This window comes from Oncorhynchus keta, chromosome 13 (genome assembly GCF_023373465.1).
Source record: "Oncorhynchus keta strain PuntledgeMale-10-30-2019 chromosome 13, Oket_V2, whole genome shotgun sequence".
In the NCBI taxonomy this organism is placed as follows: Eukaryota; Metazoa; Chordata; class Actinopteri; order Salmoniformes; family Salmonidae; genus Oncorhynchus; species Oncorhynchus keta.
In genome coordinates, this window is record NC_068433.1 from 42,996,447 (window position 1) to 43,018,760 (window position 22,314).

The 22,314-nt window shown below is 42.4% G+C and overlaps 1 protein-coding gene across 5 annotated transcripts in view; it reads left to right on the forward strand.

The window, feature by feature from the left end:
• Positions 1-13,995: 13,995 nt before the first annotated feature.
• The window catches only part of LOC118392374 (uncharacterized), a 34,744-nt gene continuing 26,425 nt past the window's right edge, over positions 13,996-22,314 (forward strand). The window contains exon 1 of one of the 5 annotated variants that reach the window (XM_035784314.2): positions 13,996-14,105. The gene's annotated coding sequence lies outside the window, so the exon portion shown is untranslated. Of the gene's footprint in view, positions 14,106-14,159; positions 14,328-14,948; positions 15,199-19,507; positions 19,564-20,413; positions 20,655-22,314 lie in introns of those variants that run through there. The other 4 variants (XM_035784313.2, XM_052460208.1, XM_052460209.1 and 1 more) reach the window with 4 other exon arrangements.

Below are 22,314 nucleotides of genomic sequence, written 5' to 3' on the forward strand. Positions count from 1 at the left end.
CTAATGTTGCGTTATGGTAATGAGCTTGAGGCTGTAGTAACGATCCCGCATGCGGGATGGGGCGGCCTAAGAGGGGTCACAGCCCATTCAACCTGATCAAGTGGTTTGTGTTGGGTGCGTGATTCAGGTTGCCCCTCTCACCGGAGCATTCATCCGGGGACCTTGTGTGGTCTGAGTGGTGCGTTTGTTTGCTCTCCTTGGCTAGACTGCCTGGCCTGGTGTGGGGCTGCGGCTACCTGGATATATTATCAACACAAATCAAATAAAAACCTACAATACCACTTTTAACAATTAAGAAAAAATCTGCTCTGGGTAGATTATTCACGATACCTCCCCAAGACGGGGGTCCGCTTAGGTGAATAGATAGGGCGCAGTGGAACGTCGACCCGATTTTGCGATGTTCAACTGCAAAATAAATCCTGCAAATAAAACGCTCCGTCTGGCTAAACAGGGATTTTTAATTAGTAGGTCACTTTGCGAATACCACTCTGATGAACAGAGGACGAGGCGGGTGAATAGGGAATGATGGGACTCTCGGACCCGATTTGGCAGAATTCCCATCATACCACAAAATCCTACGGAATAACTTCTTCCTGTGTTTGCGGAATTGTATCAGGCTAGGCTAAAAACTATAGGTCGTTTTGGGAAAAACATAGTATGTGTACGAGTAAATGTGAATAAAAGCTTGAATGAGTGTGAATAAAAGCCTTATTAATAAGCATAAGCTTCTCTGTGTAGCGGAACTGTAGCAGAGTAAGCTAAGACTGCAGTTAAATAAGAAAGAACATTGTGTGTGTTACTGGTCTAGTGAAGGATTGCGCAAAGCCTCTCTGTGACAGTTAATTGAGCGTAATTTGAGAAGGGCACATCTAGCGCTCACTGGGAAGAGGGAATAGAATCAAAAGGTATTGATTAAAAATAACTATGTAAAGATAGGACATTGGCATAATAGTGTATTAGATACTGTAACTATTCTGGGATGCATAGGTTAAATAAAACATTAAACAAGACCAATGTAGTATATACCGGTGTGTGTAGTGGAGAGATAAAACAGATAGGCATAAACTATACTATATGGTTGATATAAACCCAGGCTATTTAGAATAAATAGGGCAACGAATACATCGAGAATAGTATTGTGGCATAGTTCATAATGGCATTTGCTAGAAGAGAATTAAAGCATCGCGAAGGACGATAGGAGAAAACAGGGAGCGATCAAGCACTCTGTAGCAACAGAATCCCTAGGGAGACATAGCCTGAAGGGAAGGACAGGAATGTAAGGTCACAGTAACTAGAAAGAGAGAGTGGGTTGGGAGAAACTCATTGAACTAGGAACTAGTGCTGAGAATAGATAGAATAAATTAGGAATAAAGCAAAAAGTAACAATCGGATAGGATAATATAAAGGAATAAATAAAAATAGATAAGGTACAGATATTATAAATAACTGAATTAGAAGGAAAAAGGTATTAAATAGGATCCAATACACTGAATAAAGTTAACCTCTCTAGGGTATGTGGGACTCTAGCGTCCCACCTGGCCAACATCCGGTGAAATTGCAGAGCGCCAAATTCAAAGTACAGAAATACACATAATAAGCATTCTTAAAATATACAAGTGTTATACATCGGCTTAAAGATGAACTTTTGTTCAGTAATCAAATGGCTCCAAGGCAGTCACAACACGTAGACGAATACATACTAAAAGTACCGGTAAAGTTTGTTGAAACATGGCAAACAATGTTTATAATTAATCCTCAGGTTGTTTATTGTCTTTATAGTCAATAATATTTATACCGGACAATACCGTTTTCAATAGAAAGGAAAAATAACAACCGGTGCGGGTCCAAATCAGGTCTGCATACTTCCTCTGACCAAAATAGCTTTTTACTCGTCGTTTTTCAAAATAAAAGCCTGAAAACACGTCTAAAGACTGTTGAGATCTAGTGGAAGCCATAGGAACTGCAATCTGATTCCTAACCCATTGGATTCTCTATAAGCATTGAGTTGAAAAACAGCCACATGAAAATAATTCCACTTCCTGGATGGATTTTTCTCAGGTTTTCGCCTGTGATTGTTATGAATAACTATGAGTGGTGGATGGAATCAGGCGCAGAGAGCAGGGTTCTGTCGTTTATCAAATTTATTACACCGGTGCAACCGAAAATGATCACGCCAACACACAGGGCGTATATAGGTTGCCAGTCCAAAACAACAGGACAAAATAGACCAGAGAATAAAGATAAGAAAACAAGTCACACCATCAAAAACAGAGTAACAAAAAACAAGCCCGCACAAAATACCCAGCCGGCCTAGTGCCCTTAAATACCCTACAAACAAACCCTAATACAAAACAGGTGTACCCAATTAACCACTAACCAACACAAACGGAAAAGGAATCGATGGCAGCTAATAGGCCGGTGACGACGACCGCCAAGCCCCGCCCGAACAGGAAGAGGCACCCTCTTCAGCGAGGTTCGTGACAGTGATATCAGTTCTGTTATACTCACAGACATTATTTTAACAGTTTTGGAAACTTTAGAGTGTTTTCCATCCAAATCCAATTATATGCATATCCTAGCTTCTGGGCCTGAGTAACAGGCAGTTTACTTTGGGCATGCTTTTCATCTGGTTGTGAAAATACTGCCTCCTGTCACCAAAAAGTTAAGTAATGTACCAGTCTCCATTTTTTACCATTGACTTTGAGAACAGGCAGCAAAGGTGTATTGCAAAGGCTTGGCATCTCTATCAATACACCTGCCCTGAGCAGTCCTTCAATTGTTGAACATATCCCTTCTTCAGCTTCAGGCTTGATACGATATTGGGCTTTCCAAGGAGGTTTAGCATCAGGTTTTACTTTGATGTTAACAGGACTTGCTGACTTCACCAACCCAACATCTGTATCATGTTGTGACCATATCTCTGATGGTATGATTTTCACTGATTTGGATAGAAAACACTCTGAAGTTTCTAAAACTGTTTGAATCATGTCTGTGAGTACAACAGAACTTATGGAGCAGGCGAAACCCTGAGGAAAAACCATTCTAATTTTTTTGGGGGGGGAATCCAGATTTCTCAGGGACCTTCTTGCAGTTCCTACCGCTTCCACTGGATGTCACCAGTCTTTAGATATTGGTTGAGATTTTTCCTTTGTGTAATGAAGAAGTAGCCCTGTTCAAAACGAGGGTCACTTCAAGTGTACTGTTTGTTAGAGGCGCGTGACCAGAAAGGTAGCGTCAGTTTGTTTTCTTCCTGTATTGAACACAGATCATCCCGTCTTCAATTTGATCGATTGTTTACTTTACAAAATAAAAGTAAAAATTGAATAATAAAAGTTGAATTACAAAAGTAGTTTTAAATGTCTTGGCAAAGTTTACAGGTAATTTTTTTGATATTTTGTAGTCACGTTGCGCAAGTTAGAACCTGTGTTTTTCTGGATCAAACGAGACAAATATATGGACATTTTGGATATATATCGACGGAATTAATCGAACAAAAGGACCATTTTTGCACCAATACCATCTCCGGCTGAGTAAGTCCAAATCCAGTCTCGCGCTGGAATGAGCCAAATACCTGGTTACAGAGGGGAGCCTCTGTTGATAGACATGGCGTGTGGAGAGCACATGATGGTGCCATACTTGCTACCACTACCTTATTGTCTTTACTTATTAATGATGCACATGATTTAGATCATGGTGCAAGGGGGGAGGTAATAAGAAAAAGAAAAAAACAAGGTTTTTGGTCACCTTATCTACAGGCAACAGTAGATGAAGTGTTATCAAGATGTGAAATATGTGCGACAAATAACATACCTAAAGGTATAACAGCGCCCATAGGTCACATACCGGTTCCAGAAGGTCAGTTTCGACACATTGTGATGGACTATGTAGACATGATAAAACCGATACGTGGTAAAAGGTACATGTTAGTTGTCATAGACAGGTTCAGCAGATGGATAGAAGCAATACCGTCAGGTGATCAGGGATCAAGTACAGTGGTAAAATTCCTAATAAGAGAAGTAATACCTAGGTTTGGTATTCCGTTGGAAATTAGTTCAGACTATGGCTCAGCATTTACACAAAAAGTTGTAAAAACAATAATACAACAATTAAGAATCTGCAATCGCAAGGTTTAGTTGAAAAAGTTAACGGCACCCTCGAAGCGAAGATAACAAAGATCTGTGTACCTTCAGGGCTTAATTGGGTGGATGCTTTACCGCTTGCTTTAATGAGTTGTCGCATGGAAACTAACAGAACCACACATCTAACACCGCATGAAATGCTTACAGGTCGACCCATGCCTACACCAACCTTAGGAGAATTCTATAAAGGTCCTTAATTAGATCTGTTGGAAAGTGAGTTGAAACTAACTGAGATACACAAAGCTATATATTTACAGGAGAAAAGGCTCCGGTGATACCAGGGGGTCTGGTCTACCTTCGGGTGTTCCGGAGGAAGTGGAATCAGCCGAGGAGAGAAGGACCAGGTGAAAGGGAGCAAAACGTGGTACCATCTAAACCACTGCACCAAGGTCCCATCGCAGAGGAGGAGACAACCGCCTAGATATGAGGACACAGAGGATGCTGATTCATCAGACGGGAGCCCGGAAGGAGCAGGAGCAGCGGAGGAGATCGAGACGCCGGGGAGGAGTCAAGAGCGTCTGCTAAATGACTTAAATGTAAATGTAAGTCAGCAGACCAGGTGGAAGCCAGGATACAACTGATGCACCGCCTAATGCACCAAGAGGAGGACAAAAGAAAGACAATGCTGGAGAAAAAAACTGCAAACAACGGTTATTCTCTCCTGAAGGGCCAGAGAGTCCAGGGTTGACATGCCTGTTACTCCTGTCGATATATCTACTCTGGCAGATCTCCCTGACGGAAGCCCTCTACAGTGGGACCCCGAAATACCACCTACAGAGTGGGAGCGACTCTTCCCTGAAATGTATGCCTTTTCAGATGGAAGCCAAGTCCGGCCAGAGGAGGGAACCTCCCAGGAGGGAGGAGAGGGAGAATTTCTACAGGCTGAAGAGGAGGGAGATTTCCCCACAATTGACTTTTCAGCTATTGTTTGGTCCCCTTAACAGACTGTTAAAAATAGAAAAATAGAAGGACAATGACATTGACATGACAAGAGCAACAGTAAACAAGGGGGAAGGGACAGCAAGCTCATGTACAATCAAGCAATATGTTGAAAAAAGAAAGAGAAGAGAGGAGCCTGCTGAACAACCCGAGGAGAATGATAAGGTTAGCATTTCTGTTCAGAGGTCCCTCTCAATCAGGATAATCAGATCTCCACCTGTGGGAGCAAATATAACACATAGACAAATGCATAAGATGTATAGAATAGCTGAACACTAAAAACAGACTAGAAGAAGGAAAGGTGACACATAGGTGCCAGGATAGCTGGACATATCAAGGCCAGAGGGATATACAAAGGAGGGGGTCAGTCAAATGACTAACTGATGACCAATAGACATTGTTCGCATATTTTTGGGACGTAGAGATGCAGAAGGAATGACAGAGGAGACACATAGTCTGTTGCTCTGAGATAAAGACACACATACAAAGGAACATATTGAGCTAAGTGCAGAGCCAAAGCATAGGGCTGTAAAATAGAGGAATGTATAGTATTTTTAGTATAGCTGGACATGCTAGAAACTGAGGAGACACATAGTCTGCTGATCCTAGATAATACACAAACAAAAGAATGCATTTAGCTAAGTGCAGGAACAAAGCAAGGGTCTTGTCATCATTATAATCTGACGGAAAGCAGGTATGGGCGTTATTGAGCTGAACAAGCAGGATGCAAGGATTGGAATGTAACTTCATTTGCATGTGGGATGGGCTCATATGCAATATGTGGATAAATACTGGAGCGAGGGCTCTGGAAAAGCGGTGTGTTCCGCGGACCATCCCGGCTTGCTATACTCTTGTATTAAAAGCCGAATTGATTTCACAAGTTCTGTAATGCGTTGTATTTGATCCGATTCTCCACGACACACCAGAAATAGCACTCTGTGGATGGACACATCATCAGACATTGGGAGAAGTCGTTTGGGACTCGAAAGGATGCAACTTGACAATAACTAAAGGAGAAGACACTTGGCTGATCACCATGGACAAACATGACCAAGAGGAAGGTGAAGAACATATAGTAGAAATGGTGAGTACTAAATGGACTGAAGAGAAAAGTGTAAATATCATCCCGAATTGGCCCCACGCTGGCACCAGGCCAGAAAAGGACTGTGACAATGGGTGTCGTGGAATATTGCCTCAGAAATGTAACACTCTTACAAGAACTTGTGAATTCAATATAGACTTTAATACAAAGTAGCAAAGCCGTGCTGATCCGCGTAACAACCAACCAACCTTCCTGAGCACTGGCTCTGCTTTTAGACACATACAGCATATGGGTACATCCCATATGTAAATGAAGTTACTCCCCTTAGTCCTTCTGCCACCATTATCTTTTAGTCTGAGTTCTTTGCTTGTTCTCGCCCAAGAACGCCCATATCGACTTCCGGTTAGGTTATAATGGTGGCGGGACCCCTTATGTCATACAAAAATAATGCATTTATTGCAAGCTTATGTTTCACCTGTTGGTTGTGTTGCTACCATCCTCTTTCCTGTGTCCTTGTGACATTAGTATGTCAAATCAAATCAAATGTACTTGTCACATACACATGGTTAGCAGGTGTTAATGCAAGTGTAGCGAAATACTTGTGCTTCTAGTTCTGACCATGCAGTAATATCTAACAAGTAATATTACCTAACAATTTCACAACAACTACCTTATGCACACAAGTGTAAAGGAATTAATACGAATATGTACATAAAAATATATAAATGAGTGATGGCCCGAACGGCATAGGCAAGATGCAGTAGATGGTATAGAGTACAGTATATACATGTACATATGAGATCAGTAATGTAGGGTATGAAAACATAAAAAGTGGCATTGTTTAAAGTGGCTAGTGATACATTATATCAAGATGGCAAGATGCAGTAGATGATATAGCGTACAGTATATACATATGAGATGAGTAATGTAGAGTATGAGAACATTATATAAAGTGGCATTGTTTAAAGTGGCTAGTGATTGTTAATGTAATTTCATAATTCCAATATGTTTTCATTAATTGAATTCTCTTCGTCTATTCTATGAGAATTTGTAAGATTCTCATTTGCATAAAATAGACAGAGACCAGTCTAATCAAAATGAGATAATAGTATTTATTCTCGGAGCGCGCTCCCATGAAACCAAGAACAACCGTCTATATACAAAATATGACGTCATAGGTTATTTATTCTCCTTCCTCCTATCGACAAGGACAGAACGGGTTCAATAGTTTATTCCAACCCACTAGCTCGCTCACTCCAGACACACACTTATCTAGATTAACTTCTGGAATCTTCACCTTCATCCATCACTATTTAGAAGACAGTTCCAGATAATGGAAAACCCAGGAAAACACTCTCTGCCTTATCGAAACATCCCAGAGCTAAGTTGAGTCGGTTCAACCATAGGTTAACGGCCCTTTTTGCTTACTTCAAAACCCACAATTCCAGTCCTCTCCAACCTGGTTGGAATGGTATTTATTTTATTTCATTACCCCCTGTTTCATGCTCCACAATCCCTTCCTTATGAATGAATATTGTTTAATCAGATATAATAAAACAGAGTATACGTTTCATTAGTTATAGTTCTAATTAAAATGTAGATATTGTTTAGTCATTATTCATAATATTCCTAACAGTGATACATTTAATTACATCAAGATGGCAAGATACAGTAGATGGTATAGCGTACAGTATATACATATGAGATGAGTAATGTAGGGTATGTAAACATTATATAATATAAAGTGGCTAGTGATAAATTGATTACATCAATTTTTCCATTATTAAAGTAGCTGGAGTTGAGTCAGTATGTTGGCAGCAGCCACTCAATGTTAGTGATGGCTGTTTAACAGTCTGATGGCCTTGAGATAGAAGCTGTTTTTCAGTCTCTCGGTCCACGCTTTGATGCACCCGTACTGACCTCGCCTTCTGGATGTTGTCGTGGAAAATTGTCTCAGAAATATAACACTCTTACAAGAACTTGTGAATTCAATATAGACTTTAATACTACTGACGATGCGCTCCCCAAATTTCACCACGCTCACTGTTCATTAACTCTTGGAAGTGCTTGCACAAAGGATAGTAACATCTCATCCTGTGTTCTTGGAATCTGAATATCTGGACTTGTCCAGTGACTGCTGAGAAAGATCAGCTGACAACAGGGGGAAGTCCTTGTGGCGGCACGGAGAGACGGCTGACAGGAGGGAATAGACCCCACTGGGACAGTCATGGGGTAGCTTCCCATTTCTGTAGTTTCCCATGCTTCGCAGTATGTTGGAAACACCCGCTTTAGCTACAGAAAGTCAACATACGAGAATACCCCTAGAGTCTGCGAGAGCGGGGGCGGAAGATGACTCATCGGCTGACAACATGGTAATGACTGGACTGGAAACGACTACGAGTAATGAGAGCACAGCACAAGAGAACACCACAGCAACTGTCACAAGTTCTGCTGCAACAGTGGGCCACAAACAGATGCAGGTATGTGTCTGTGGTTGGAGGAAAGTTACATCACACCATGGGTTGAGGATCCACCAGGGGAAGAAGGGGTGTTTGGGTAAAGAGAGACAGAGAACTCGCATTGATTACTTTCTGCGAAAGCGATCAAATCAGTCGAATGAAGCACAGCAACTGGACGCAAACCATAGTTTGCAGTGCATCAGTACCACTGTCATGGAGGACGTAAACTCAAGCACCGAAGTAGAAACTGAGGTGGAACCAACAACAGGAGTGGAACTCACCCAGCCTCCCAGACCTGCAGTCGAGAGGAGACTACCAGGGCACAGACCGTATGTGAAGTGGCCTGGCGCCAGTGACAAGAAGTTGTGGGAAACAGTGAATACTGACCTTACCTTGACCCTCGAGAAACTTCGAGGCACAGTGGAGAAGAAGTTGGAGAGGATGGGGGACATCATCTATGAGTATGGGACAGAAAGATTTGGAGTGGAAGAGGCAAAAGGCGGGAGAAAGGTTCCAACCCCACCAGTTTCCAGGAGGCAACAAGAAATCAAGCGCCTCGTTCAAGAAAGGCGGCAGCTTAAGAAACAGTGGAAGAAGGCCTCGGAAGTGGAAAAGGAGGGCATAGAGGCACTTCAGGCTGACATCAAAACCCAGTTGGCATCCCTCCGTAGAGCAGAGAACCTACGGAAACGCAGAAGGAAGAAAGAACAAACTAGAACTCGATTCTATAAAGATCCCTTCAAGTTCCTTAAAAGTCTCTTCACAAAGGAAAAAAGTGGAGCTCTAAAAACAACAAAGAAAGACCTAGAGGAGCACCTGAGAACAACAAACTTTGACTCAAAGCGACATGAACATCTGGCCATCCCATCAGATATCCCACCTATTGAACCCCCGGAACATCATATTGAGACCAGCCCTCCGACATGGAAAGAGGTGGAAAACACAGTTCGACGGGCAAGAACAGCATCAGCCCCGGGGCCAAATGGAGTCCCGTACAAAGTGTATAAGAACGCACCAGACGTCCTGAGGTTCCTCTGGGGGCTTATGAGAACAGCTTGGCAGAAGAAGATAATACCCAAAGTGTGGCGTAGGGCAGGCGGGGTCCTGATCCCTAAGGAGAAGGATGCAGTGAACATCAGCCAATTCCGCCCAATCTCCTTACTGAATGTCGAGGGTAAAATCTTCTTTAGGGTCATTGCCCAGAGGATGGCCGAGTACCTGCAAAGGAATGCGTACGTCGATACATCTGTACAGAAGGCAGGAATATCAGGGTTCTCTGGCTGCTTGGAACATTCCAGCATGATCTGGCACCAGATCCAAATGGCCAAGGTGGAGAAAAGGGACCTCCATGTAGTCTTCCTCGACCTCGACAATGCATTTGGCTCTGTGCCCCATGAACTCCTGTGGTCTGCCTTCAGATTTTTCCACATACCACCATCACAAACCTGGTGAAGTCGTACTTCCAGGATCTGCAGTTCTGCTTCACCACCTCAGAGTTCACCACCTCATGGCAGTGCCTGAATGTAGGTATAATGGCGGGATGTACCATTTCTCCGTTGGCATTCACAATGGCAATGGAGTTTATCATCAGATCCTCAAAATGGGTTGTTGGTGGACAGCGAGTCGACTCTGGTTTCCGCCTCCCTCCACTCAGAGCCTACATGGACGACATTACAACATTGACCACCACTGTCCCATGCACCAGGAGACTGCTCAGAAAACTCGAGGAGAACATCAGCTGGGCCCATATGAAGATTAAACCATCCAAGTCACGCAGCATCTCGATTGTGAAGGGAGTACTCTCTGACCTGAAATTCTTCATTGGAGACCAAATCCCAACAGTGTCTGAGCAGCCGGTAAAAAGCCTTGGAAGGTGGTATGATGCAAGCCTGAATGATAAAGACCAGGTGCAACAGCTGCACAAAGACATCAGTAGTAGCCTACAGTCCATCGACAACACCCAGCTACCTGGAAAGTTAAAGGCCTGGTGTCTGCAGTTTGGTCTCCTACCCCGGGTGTTGTGGCCCTTAGCACTGTATGAGGTTCCAATCTCAACAGTGGAGAAGATGGAAAGAGGAGTCACAGGCTACTTAAAGAAGTGGCTCGGAGTTCCACGATGCCTTACCACCATAGGCCTCTATGGAGATGGTGTCCTCAAGCTGCCCCTCACCAGTCTAACAGAGGAATTCAAGTGTGCAAAAACCAGGCTCCAGATGACACTGAATGAATCTCAAGACCCAGTGGTGAGCAACAACGCGCCGACCTTGGCAACTGGGCGCAAATGGAGGCCAGGAAAAGCAGTCCAGGAGGCAACAGCAGCCCTCAGACATGCTGACATTGTGGGTCATGTTCAGCAAGGGAGAGGAGGCCTTGGGCTAACTAGCCGTGCTGCTTGGAGTAAGGCCACTGCACCAGAGCGGCGGAAGATGGTAGTGCAGGAAGTACGCCATCAGGAGGAGGCTGCAAGGTGGGCCAAGGCAGTCTCTCTTGCCAAACAGGGACAGTGGACTCGATGGGACAGTGTGGAGAAGAGGAAGATCAGCTGGAAGGATCTGTGGGCCATGGAAGCGAGGCGGTTGAGCTTTTCCATCAGAGCAACATATGACGTCCTTCCAACACCAGTTAATCTTCACCAATGGTATGGTGAAGATCTGGACTGTGCCCTCTGTTCCATGCCAGCCAACCTCAGGCACATTCTCACAGGGTGTAAAACAAGCCTCACCCAAGGACGCTACACTTGGCGTCACAACCAAGTCCTTAAAAACCTTGCGTCCGCCCTGGAGGACAAGCGAGCTGCCACCAACTCCCTACCACCCACAGCAGCATCACACTCCTTACGGACAAACTTTGTCCGCGAAGGGGCTAAACCACCGAAGAGCGGCTCTACACCATTAGAGCGAGACCAGCTGCGCTTGGCCCGCGACTGGAAAATGCTAGCTGACATTGGCCGGCAACTTGTGTTTCCTCCGGAGATCGCAACCGGTCAACAATGCTTGACTCAAGGAGGAGGACGCCCCTGCCATGCATAGTCCCATGGGATGTTGGCTATCAACAACAAGGCAACTCCTATGACTAATTGGGAATGGGACGCAAGCGTAGGATTGATCACCCTGTCGCTGGCCGCCTTTGGGGAGGGTGTATAGTGTGAAAGGCCGAAACACCCTAGGAACCAAAGGTACACTACTGACGATGCGCTCCCCAAATTTCACCACGCTCACTGTTCATTAACTCTTGGAAGTGCTTGCACAAAGGATAGTAACATCTCATCCTGTGTTCTTGGAATCTAATACAGAGTAGCAGAATCCGTGCTGATCCGCGTAACAACCGACCCTCCTCAGCACTGGCTCTGCTTTTATAGAGATACAGCATATGGGTACATCCCATATGTAAATGAAGTTACTCCCCTTAGTCCTTCTGCCACCATTTTCTTTTAGTCTGAGTTCTTTGCTTGTTCACGCCCAATAACGCTCATCTCTGCTTTTGGTTAGGTTATAATGGAGGCGGGACCCTTTTCACGTTCTAAAAATAATGCATGCATTGCATGCTTATGTTTCACCTGTTGGTCATCAGTCATGTTGCTACCATCCTCCTTCCTGTATCCTTCTGACCATAGTACGTCCAGCTGTCATAAATGTACGTATGGCCTTGGTTAATGTACTCTTTGGCATGTTACCCTTTCAGAAATAGAGTATGTCCTGGGTGTAATCTTCTCTTAATGTGCATGTCCATGCTACTTCAGCATGGCAACTACACCTATTTATATTTAATGCTTAGCTCCCACAATGATAGTGGGGTGAACAGGCAGTGGCTTGGATGGTTGTTGTCCTTGATGATCTTTTTGCCATTCCTGTGACATCGTTAATGTCCTGTAGATGTCCTGGAGGGCAGATAGTTTTCCCCCGGTGATGCATTGTGCAGACCTCACTACCCTCTGAAGAGCCTTCTGGTTATGGGCGGAGCAGCTTCCGTACCAGACGGTGATACAGCCCGACAGGATGCTCTCGATTGTGCATCTGTAAAAGTTTGTGAATGTTTTTGGTGACAAGACAAATTTCTTCAGCCTCCTGAGGTTGAAGAGGAGCTGCTGCACCTTCTTCACCACGCTGTCTGTGTGGGTGGACCATTTCAGTTTGTCCGTGATGTGTACACCGAGGAACTTAAAACTCTCCACCCTCTCTACTACTGTCCCGTCAATGTAGATAGGGGGCTGCTCCCTCTGCTGTTTCCTGAAGTCCAAGATCATCTCCTTTGTTTTGTTAACATTGAGCGTGAGGTTATTTTCCTGACACCACACTCCAAGGGCCGTCACCTCCTCCCTGTAGGCCGTCTCGTCCAGCTGTCATAAATGTACTTATGGCCTTGGCTAATGCACTCATGTTCGTTTAGCTTAATGGAATCTTGGGAATGTTACCCTACTCAGAAATAGCATATGTACTGGGTGTCACCTTCTCATCCTCTGGCCAATGTACTTATGTCCTTGCTACTTCAGCCTAGCAGCTGCACCTATTCATATTACATTAGCTCCCACATGGGGAGAAACGGTTGAAAGTTTCTGTCGGCTGAATGATCGACATCGGTTGAGCATTCCTACAGCATTTCCCTCCAGAAGCCATGAGAAAGTTGTCCAGCTGTAATGCACACATAATGCAGGTGTATTGTGTGAGGGTCATGATAATATTATGTAGGGCCTTCCTTTGAACCCATAATGGTTCTGTTTACTACTCTAAGATTTCACAATAAATGTATTGGATAATTACCCATAGAACAAGATAGAGGTTGGGAAGGTGATCTAGAAGGCAAGTTTTCGACGATTCTTCACGAAACAATGGAGGAGGTTGACCACTGCAGTTCCTGCTGGAGAGGACCGCTGATCAGGCAGTCTCTGTCTCACACACACACTTAAGCCCTTCACTCCTACATATTTGTTTCCTGTAACAGGGAGAGAGAGAGTGAAGTAAGCGTCTTGCACTGTTCTGCTCTGTGGCTTCTCTCTGTCTCGATCCTTCTCCAACTTCCAAGGAACACTGGTTTCTTTTGTACATTTTCTGATTGGTATTAAACCTCATGGAAATGTTGAATGAACTGGCAGTGTGGTGTGTTGCTATTCATTTGCATGAAGATACATTTTTTATTTTATTTAACTCGTTCAAGTTAGTTAAGAACAAATGCTTAATTACAATGATGGCCTACCAAAATGCAAAAGACCTCCTGCGGGGACTGGGGCTGGGATTATTTTTTACATTTAATTTTTTTTTTTAAATAAACAACTTATAAATATACGACAAAACACACATCACAACAAGAGAGACAGCACGACACTACATAAAGAGAGACCTAAGACAACAACATAGCAAGGCAGAAACACATAACACAGCATGGTAGCAACACATCGTGACAACAACATGGTAGCAGCACAAAACATGGTACAAACATTATTGGGCACAGACAACAGCACAAAGGGCAATAAGGTAGAGACAACAATACATCACGCAAAGCAGCCACAACTGTCGTTCATAAACCGTTCATGTAAGTATGTGTGATTCATACAGACTCATGGGTTGCAGTGTTGTAGAAAAAAAAGAGTTCTTGTAGTCGAAAAAACTGTTAAGCATTCACCCAGGGTTTATTCAGTAATGACCTGCGCAGGGGAAACCTTTTCTGGACTTTCTTGGACACCTCTATTTTATCTTATATCGGCAAGGAACATCTGGTTTGGATCAGTATTCTCTTTTCTGCAGAGTTTTCTTGGTAAGCTTATCTATTATATATTGTCACGTTTCATACTCCCCTTCCTCAAATCCTGATTTGACTGGTTCTAGTTCAACTTGGATAATAGCTAGCGCACAGTACAGTTGTCTAACACAATTGTCATTACGCTTATTTATTTTCCTTCTGTGAGCATATCTTACATTGATCAACTCCAGAAATCGATGTATATGTAGATAGTGTAGGACCACACTCACGTGTCTAGAGACAAATATGTGTATTAGTTTCCCTTTCGACAATGTCCTGCGGAGTCAACATTGTTGTTGTCAATGGATGGAATTTCACTATTGAATATGCTTTCTAAATATCTGTAGAGTCAAGAAAAGGTCACGTTTTCTATCTATAGATAACCATTCCTCCCATATTACTAAACATTGGTGCAGTAATACATGACACAACGAAACAACTGGCTATTTGTTTGAGCTTGCTCAACGGTCAAATTATAGCAGGAAGAAAAAAATATTAATTATAGCAAGAACAAAACCTAAAACCGCAGAGAAATTATAACGTATTTATGTTCATTAATAATTTGTCTTGTAATATTGGTTTTAGTTTTTTGTTATTTGCTTGAATAAATTACGGGTTAGAAGGAGCAGAGAAAACTCTGGGGGCGTGGAACTTCAATCTGCTCGTACCAGCCACGCTCGCTCACCAGATACACGTTTGAAGAAGTTCTAACAGAAGAAAGGAGTGTTTTTGGCAGTAATGCGCCATAACGTTGGATCCCAACCGCTGATAAACCCCACAGACGAAGAGTGTAGTTGTTGATTGCTAAATCTCGGTTGGGAATATGCATGTTTACCGTTGATCTCCGGTATATGTGAGGAGAGGAGCGGCGCGGCGCAGGCTTTCTGTAAGTATCCTGTGTCTATATTCTCTTAGGAAAATCGAATGGTTGACATTGGACAACAATGCTGTCTATGTTGATCAGTAGTTTATATTTGTGAAACAAAAGCATCGGATGTAACGTTACGCAAAGTTATCAATTCTCCAGGAGTTATCCAAGTAATATGGAGGACCGTTTGAATGTGTTTGCTCGTCACTTTGTAACACATCTTATGGCAGCAATCAGCAGTAGAAACAATAACGATGTGAATCCCTAACACTGTTTCTGTAAAAAGCTGAGGGTTGGGGCTGGAGAAATGTAACCACTCTAAAATGTATATATAGCGCTATGGACTCAAGGACTGACCATCCATGATATAAAAATTATAGTTTTAACCAGGGGCGAAAATCTGATATCAACTTTGGAGGGTGCTGTAAAACAGCCTACGTTGTAATATGTTAAATGTATATTGAGGAACCATAATTACTACTACTGGATAATTGATAGGTACAGTAGTTAACTGAAGGGTTGTCCCAACTTGTTCAAATGTTTAAATCATTATAATAATACTACTACTAATAATAGTTATAGCAGTGTTCCTTATCAGTCCAGTATGTATGCAGGTAGTTGTATTTACGACCAGCAATACCAGTAGGTGGCAATGGTACTGTACACTGTATGCGTGCAGTTTTCGTAAATACAATGAACATGGTGTTATCTCGTCTAAAACACTTCATTGAGAACCATCACAAAGTTGGTCTCCGTATTGAATTGACCTTTTTATTTGACTTGTTATGATACATTTATATAGTAATTAAATATGTGCCACTGGCCTGACTATTACAATATCTTTACAAGAACAAAATGCTCAATCAGTACAATTCTAAAAGCGAAATAACTACTTCAATAAATAACCCAAACAAATCAAACAAATTATCCTTCAAAAATACTTATTTATTGTTTAGTCAGTGTCTCAACTCTTCAAACAGCAGCTATGGACAAGTATGTCACCCAAAGTATGCAATTTTAAATAACATCAAACAAATAATTAGTGTACTGTCATGTACTTAGCATTTCTGTTCAGAGGTCCCTCTCAATCAGGATAATCAAATCTCCACCTGTGGGAGCAAATATAACACATAGACAAATGCATAAGATGTATAGAATAGCTGAACACTAAAAACAGACTACATGAAGGGAAGGTGACACATAGGTGCCAGGATAGCTGGACATACCAAGGCCAGAGGGATATACAAAGGAGGGGGTCAGTCAAATGACTAACTGATGACCAATAGACATTGTTCGCATATTTTTGGGACGTAGAGATGCAGAAGGAATGACAGAGGAGACACATAGTCTGTTGCTCTGAGATAAAGACACACATACAAAGGAACATATTGAGCTAAGTGCAGAGCCAAAGCATAGGGCTGTAAAATAGAGGAATGTATAGTATTTTTAGTATAGCTGGACATGCTAGAAACTGAGGAGACACATAGTCTGCTGATCTTAGATAATACACAAACAAAAGAACGCATTTAGTTAAGTGCAGGAACAAAGCAAGGGTCTTGTCATCATTATAATCTGACGGAAAGCAGGTATGAGCGTTATTGAGCTGAACAAGCAGGATGCACGGATTGGAATGTAACTTCATTTGCATGTGGGATGGGCTCATATGCAATATGTGGATAAATACTGGAGCCAGGGCTCTGGAAAAGCGGTGTGTTCCGCGGACCATCCCGGCTTGCTATACTCTTGTATTAAAAGCCGAATTGATTTCACAAGTTCTGTAATGCGTTGTATTTGATCCGATTCTCCACGACACACCAGAAATAGCACTCTGTGGATGGACACATCATCAGACATTGGGAGAAGTCGTTTGGGACTCGAAAGGATGCAACTTGACAATAACTAAAGGAGAAGACACTTGGCTGATCACCATGGACAAACATGACCAAGAGGAAGGTGAAGAACATATAGTAGAAATGGTGAGTACTAAATGGACTGAAGAGAATAGTGTAAATATCATCCCGAATTGGCCCCACGCTGGCACCAGGCCAGAAAAGGACTGTGACAATGGGTGTCGTGGAATATTGCCTCAGAAATGTAACACTCTTACAAGAACTTGTGAATTCAATATAGACTTTAATACAGAGGAGTAAAGCCGTGCTGATCCGCGTAACAACCAACCAACCTTCCTGAGCACTGGCTCTGCTTTTAGACACATACAGCATATGGGTACATCCCATATGTAAATGAAGTTACTCCCCTTAGTCCTTCTGCCACCATTTTCTTTTAGTCTGAGTTCTTTGCTTGTTCACGCCCAATTAACGCTCATCTCTGCTTTTGGTTAGGTTATAATGGAGGCGGGACCCTTTTCACGTTCTAAAAATAATGCATGCATTGCATGCTTATGTTTCACCTGTTGGTCATCAGTCATGTTGCTACCATCCTCCTTCCTGTATCCTTCTGACCATAGTACGTCCAGCTGTCATAAATGTACGTATGGCCTTGGTTAATGTACTCTTTGGCATGTTACCCTTTCAGAAATAGAGTATGGCCTGGGTGTAATCTTCTCTTAATGTGCATGTCCATGCTACTTCAGCATGGCAACTACACCTATTTATATTTAATGCTTAGCTCCCACAATGATAGTGGGGTGAACAGGCAGTGGCTTGGATGGTTGTTGTCCTTGATGATCTTTTTGCCATTCCTGTGACATCGTTAATGTCCTGTAGATGTCCTGGAGGGCAGATAGTTTTCCCCTGGTGATGCATTGTGCAGACCTCACTACCCTCTGAAGAGCCTTCTGGTTATGGGCGGAGCAGCTTCCGTACCAGGCGGTGATACAGCCCGACAGGATGCTCTCGATTGTGCATCTGTAAAAGTTAGTGAATGTTTTTGGTGACAAGACAAATTTCTTCAGCCTCCTGAGGTTGAAGAGGAGCTGCTGCACCTTCTTCACCACGCTGTCTGTGTGGGTGGACCATTTCAGTTTGTCCGTGATGTGTACACCGAGGAACTTAAAACTCTCCACCCTCTCTACTACTGTCCCGTCAATGTAGATAGGGGGCTGCTCCCTCTGCTGTTTCCTGAAGTCCAAGATCATCTCCTTTGTTTTGTTAACATTGAGCGTGAGGTTATTTTCCTGACACCACACTCCAAGGGCCGTCACCTCCTCCCTGTAGGCCGTCTCGTCCAGCTGTCATAAATGTACTTATGGCCTTGGCTAATGCACTCATGTTCGTTTAGCTTAATGGAATCTTGGGAATGTTACCCTACTCAGAAATAGCATATGTACTGGGTGTCACCTTCTCATCCTCTGGCCAATGTACTTATGTCCTTGCTACTTCAGCCTCGCAGCTGCACCTATTCATATTACATTAGCTCCCACATGGGGAGAAACGGTTGAAAGTTTCTGTCGGCTGAATGATCGACATCGGTTGAGCATTCCTACAGCATTTCCCTCCAGAAGCCATGAGAAAGTTGTCCAGCTGTAATGCACACATAATGCAGGTGTATTGTGTGAGGGTCATGATAATATTATGTAGGGCCTTCCTTTGAACCCATAATGGTTCTGTTTACTACTCTAAGATTTCACAATACATGTATTGGATAATTACCCATAGAACAAGATAGAGGTTGGGAAGGTGATCTAGAAGGCACGTTTTTGACGATTCTTCACGAAACAATGGAGGAGATTGACCACTGCAGTTCCTGCTGGAGAGGACCGCTGATCAGGCAGTCTCTGTCTCACACACACACTTAAGCCCTTCACTCCTACATATTTGTTTCCTGTAACAGGGAGAGAGAGAGTGAAGTAAGCGCCTTGCACTGTTCTGCTCTGTGGCTTCTCTCTGTCTCGATCCTTCTCCAACTTCCAAGGAACACTGGTTTCTTTTGTACATTTTCTGATTGGTATTAAACCTCATGGAAATGTTGAATGAACTGGCAGTGTGGTGTGTTGCTATTCATTTGCATGAAGATACATTTTTTATTTTATTTAACTCGTTCAAGTTAGTTAAGAACAAATGCTTAATTACAATGATGGCCTACCAAAATGCAAAAGACCTCCTGCGGGGACTGGGGCTGGGATTATTTTTTTACATTTTTTTTTTTTTTTAAATAAACAACTTATAAATATACGACAAAACACACATCACAACAAGAGAGACAGCACGACACTACATAAAGAGAGACCTAAGACAACAACATAGCATGGCAGAAACACATGACAACACAGCATGGTAGCAACACATCATGACAACAACATGGTAGCAGCACAAAACATGGTACAAACATTATTGGGCACAGACAACAGCATAAAGGGCAATAAGGTAGAGACAACAATACATCACGCAAAGCAGCCACAACTGTCGTTCATAAACCGTTCATGTAAGTATGTGTGATTCATACAGACTGATGGGTTGCAGTGTTGTAGAAAAAAAATAGTTATTGTAGTCGAAAAAACTGTTAAGCATTCACCCAGGGTTTATTCAGTAATGACCTGCGCAGGGGAAACCTTTTCTGGACTTTCTTGGACACCTCTATTTTAGCTTATATCGGCAAGGAACATCTGGTTTGGATCAGTATTATCTTTTCTGCAGTTTTCTTGGTAAGCTTATCTATTATATATTGTCACGTTTCATACTCCCCTTCCTCAAATCCTGATTTGACTGGTTCTAGTTCAACTTGGATAATAGCTAGCACACAGTACAGTTGTCTAACACAATTGTCATTACGCTTATTTATTTTCCTTCTGTGAGCATATCTTACATTGATCAACTCCAGAAATCGATGTATATGTAGATAGTGTAGGACCACACTCACGTGTCTAGAGACAAATATGTGTATTAGTTTCCCTTTCGACAATGTCCTGCGGAGTCAACATTGTTGTTGTCAATGGATGGAATTTCACTATTGAATATGCTTTCTAAATATCTGTAGAGTCAAGAAAAGGTCACGTTTTCTATCTATAGATAACCATTCCTCCCATATTACTAAACATTGGTGCAGTAATACATGACACAACGAAACAACTGGCTATTTGTTTGAGCTTGCTCAACGGTCAAATTATAGCAGGAAGAAAAAAATATTAATTATAGCAAGAACAAAACCTAAAACCGCAGAGAAATTATAACGTATTTATGTTCATTAATAATTTGTCTTGTAATATTGGTTTTAGTTTTTTGTTATTTGCTTGAATAAATTACGGGTTAGAAGGAGCAGAGAAAACTCTGGGGGCGTGGAACTTCAATCTGCTCGTACCAGCCACGCTCGCTCACCAGATACACATTTGAAGAAGTTCTAACAGAAGAAAGGAGTGTTTTTGGCAGTAATGCGCCATAACGTTGGATCCCAACCGCTGATAAACCCCACAGACGAAGAGTGTAGTTGTTGATTGCTAAATCTCGGTTGGGAATATGCATGTTTACCGTTGATCTCCGGTATATGTGAGGAGAGGAGCGGCGCGGCGCAGGCTTTCTGTAAGTATCCTGTGTCTATATTCTCTTAGGAAAATCGAATGGTTGACATTGGACAACAATGCTGTCTATGTTGATCAGTAGTTTATATTTGTGAAACAAAAGCATCGGATGTAACGTTACGCAAAGTTATCAATTCTCCAGGAGTTATCCAAGTAATATGGAGGACCGTTTGAATGTGTTTGCTCGTCACTTTGTAACACATCTTATGGCAGCAATCAGCAGTAGAAACAATAACGATGTGAATCCCTAACACTGTTTCTGTAAAAAGCTGAGGGTTGGGGCTGGAGAAATGTAACCACTCTAAAATGTATATATAGCGCTATGGACTCAAGGACTGACCATCCATGATATAAAAATTATAGTTTTAACCAGGGGCGAAAATCTGATATCAACTTTGGAGGGTGCTGTAAAACAGCCTACGTTGTAATATGTTAAATGTATATTGAGGAACCATAATTACTACTACTGGATAATTGATAGGTACAGTAGTTAACTGAAGGGTTGTCCCAACTTGTTCAAATGTTTAAATCATTATAATACTACTAATAATAATAGTTATAGCAGTGTTCCTTATCAGTCCAGTATGTATGCAGGTAGTTGTATTTACGACCAGCAATACCAGTAGGTGGCAATGGTACTGTACACTATGCGTGCAGTTTTCGTAAATACAATGAACATGGTGTTATCTCGTCTAAAACACTTCATTGAGAACCATCACAAAGTTGGTCTCCGTATTGAATTGACCTTTTTATTTGACTTGTTATGATACATTTATATAGTAATTAAATATGTGCCACTGGCCTGACTATTACAATATCTTTACAAGAACAAAATGCTCAATCAGTACAATTCTAAAAGCGAAATAACTACTTCAATAAATAACCCAAACAAATCAAACAAATTATCCTTCAAAAATACTTATTTATTGTTTAGTCAGTGTCTCAACTCTTCAAACAGCAGCTATGGACAAGTATGTCACCCAAAGTATGCAATTTTAAATAACATCAAACAAATAATTAGTGTACTGTCATGTACTGAAAACTACAAAAAAAAGAACATACACCAGGGGTTCTCAAACAGGGATCCATGGACCCCTAAGGGTCCCTGGTGTAAATGCAAGGGGTCTGTGAAATAAAAAAAGTGGAAAAACCGTATTCAGCACAAGGATTCCAGTAACTTTACAAATAATAGAGGGGGGTGGAGGTCCCTGAGGACCACTCAAAAACTTTGCCCGTCTTTCCTCAAAATACACAGGGGTTCCAGTACCCCAAAAAGGTTGAGAACCACTGCTATACACACTACTGAACTAATGAACCAAACATATGTTTGCAGGTTTCAATGGATCCAACAAATTGCTGGCAGATATTTTCCCTCGAGAAGATCCTGCCTTTGTGTACATTACAGACAACTACGCCGTTCAGTCTCTCTTGGTCCATGCTATAGCCCCTAGCCAAGTCTTTAACCTGTGGAGTGCACTGAAACTCCTCTCAGGCTCACATGAAGGCACTGGCACCACAAAAAAAATTCTGATCAGCACCTCAACTTGGTCAACCAACCCCCACACCTCCACTGAAAGCCTCCTGAGGACCTCTGCTGCCTCTCGCCTGCTGCTACAGGGATATTTTTTGCGAAAGAGAGGCAACTGCACTGAAAGAGAATC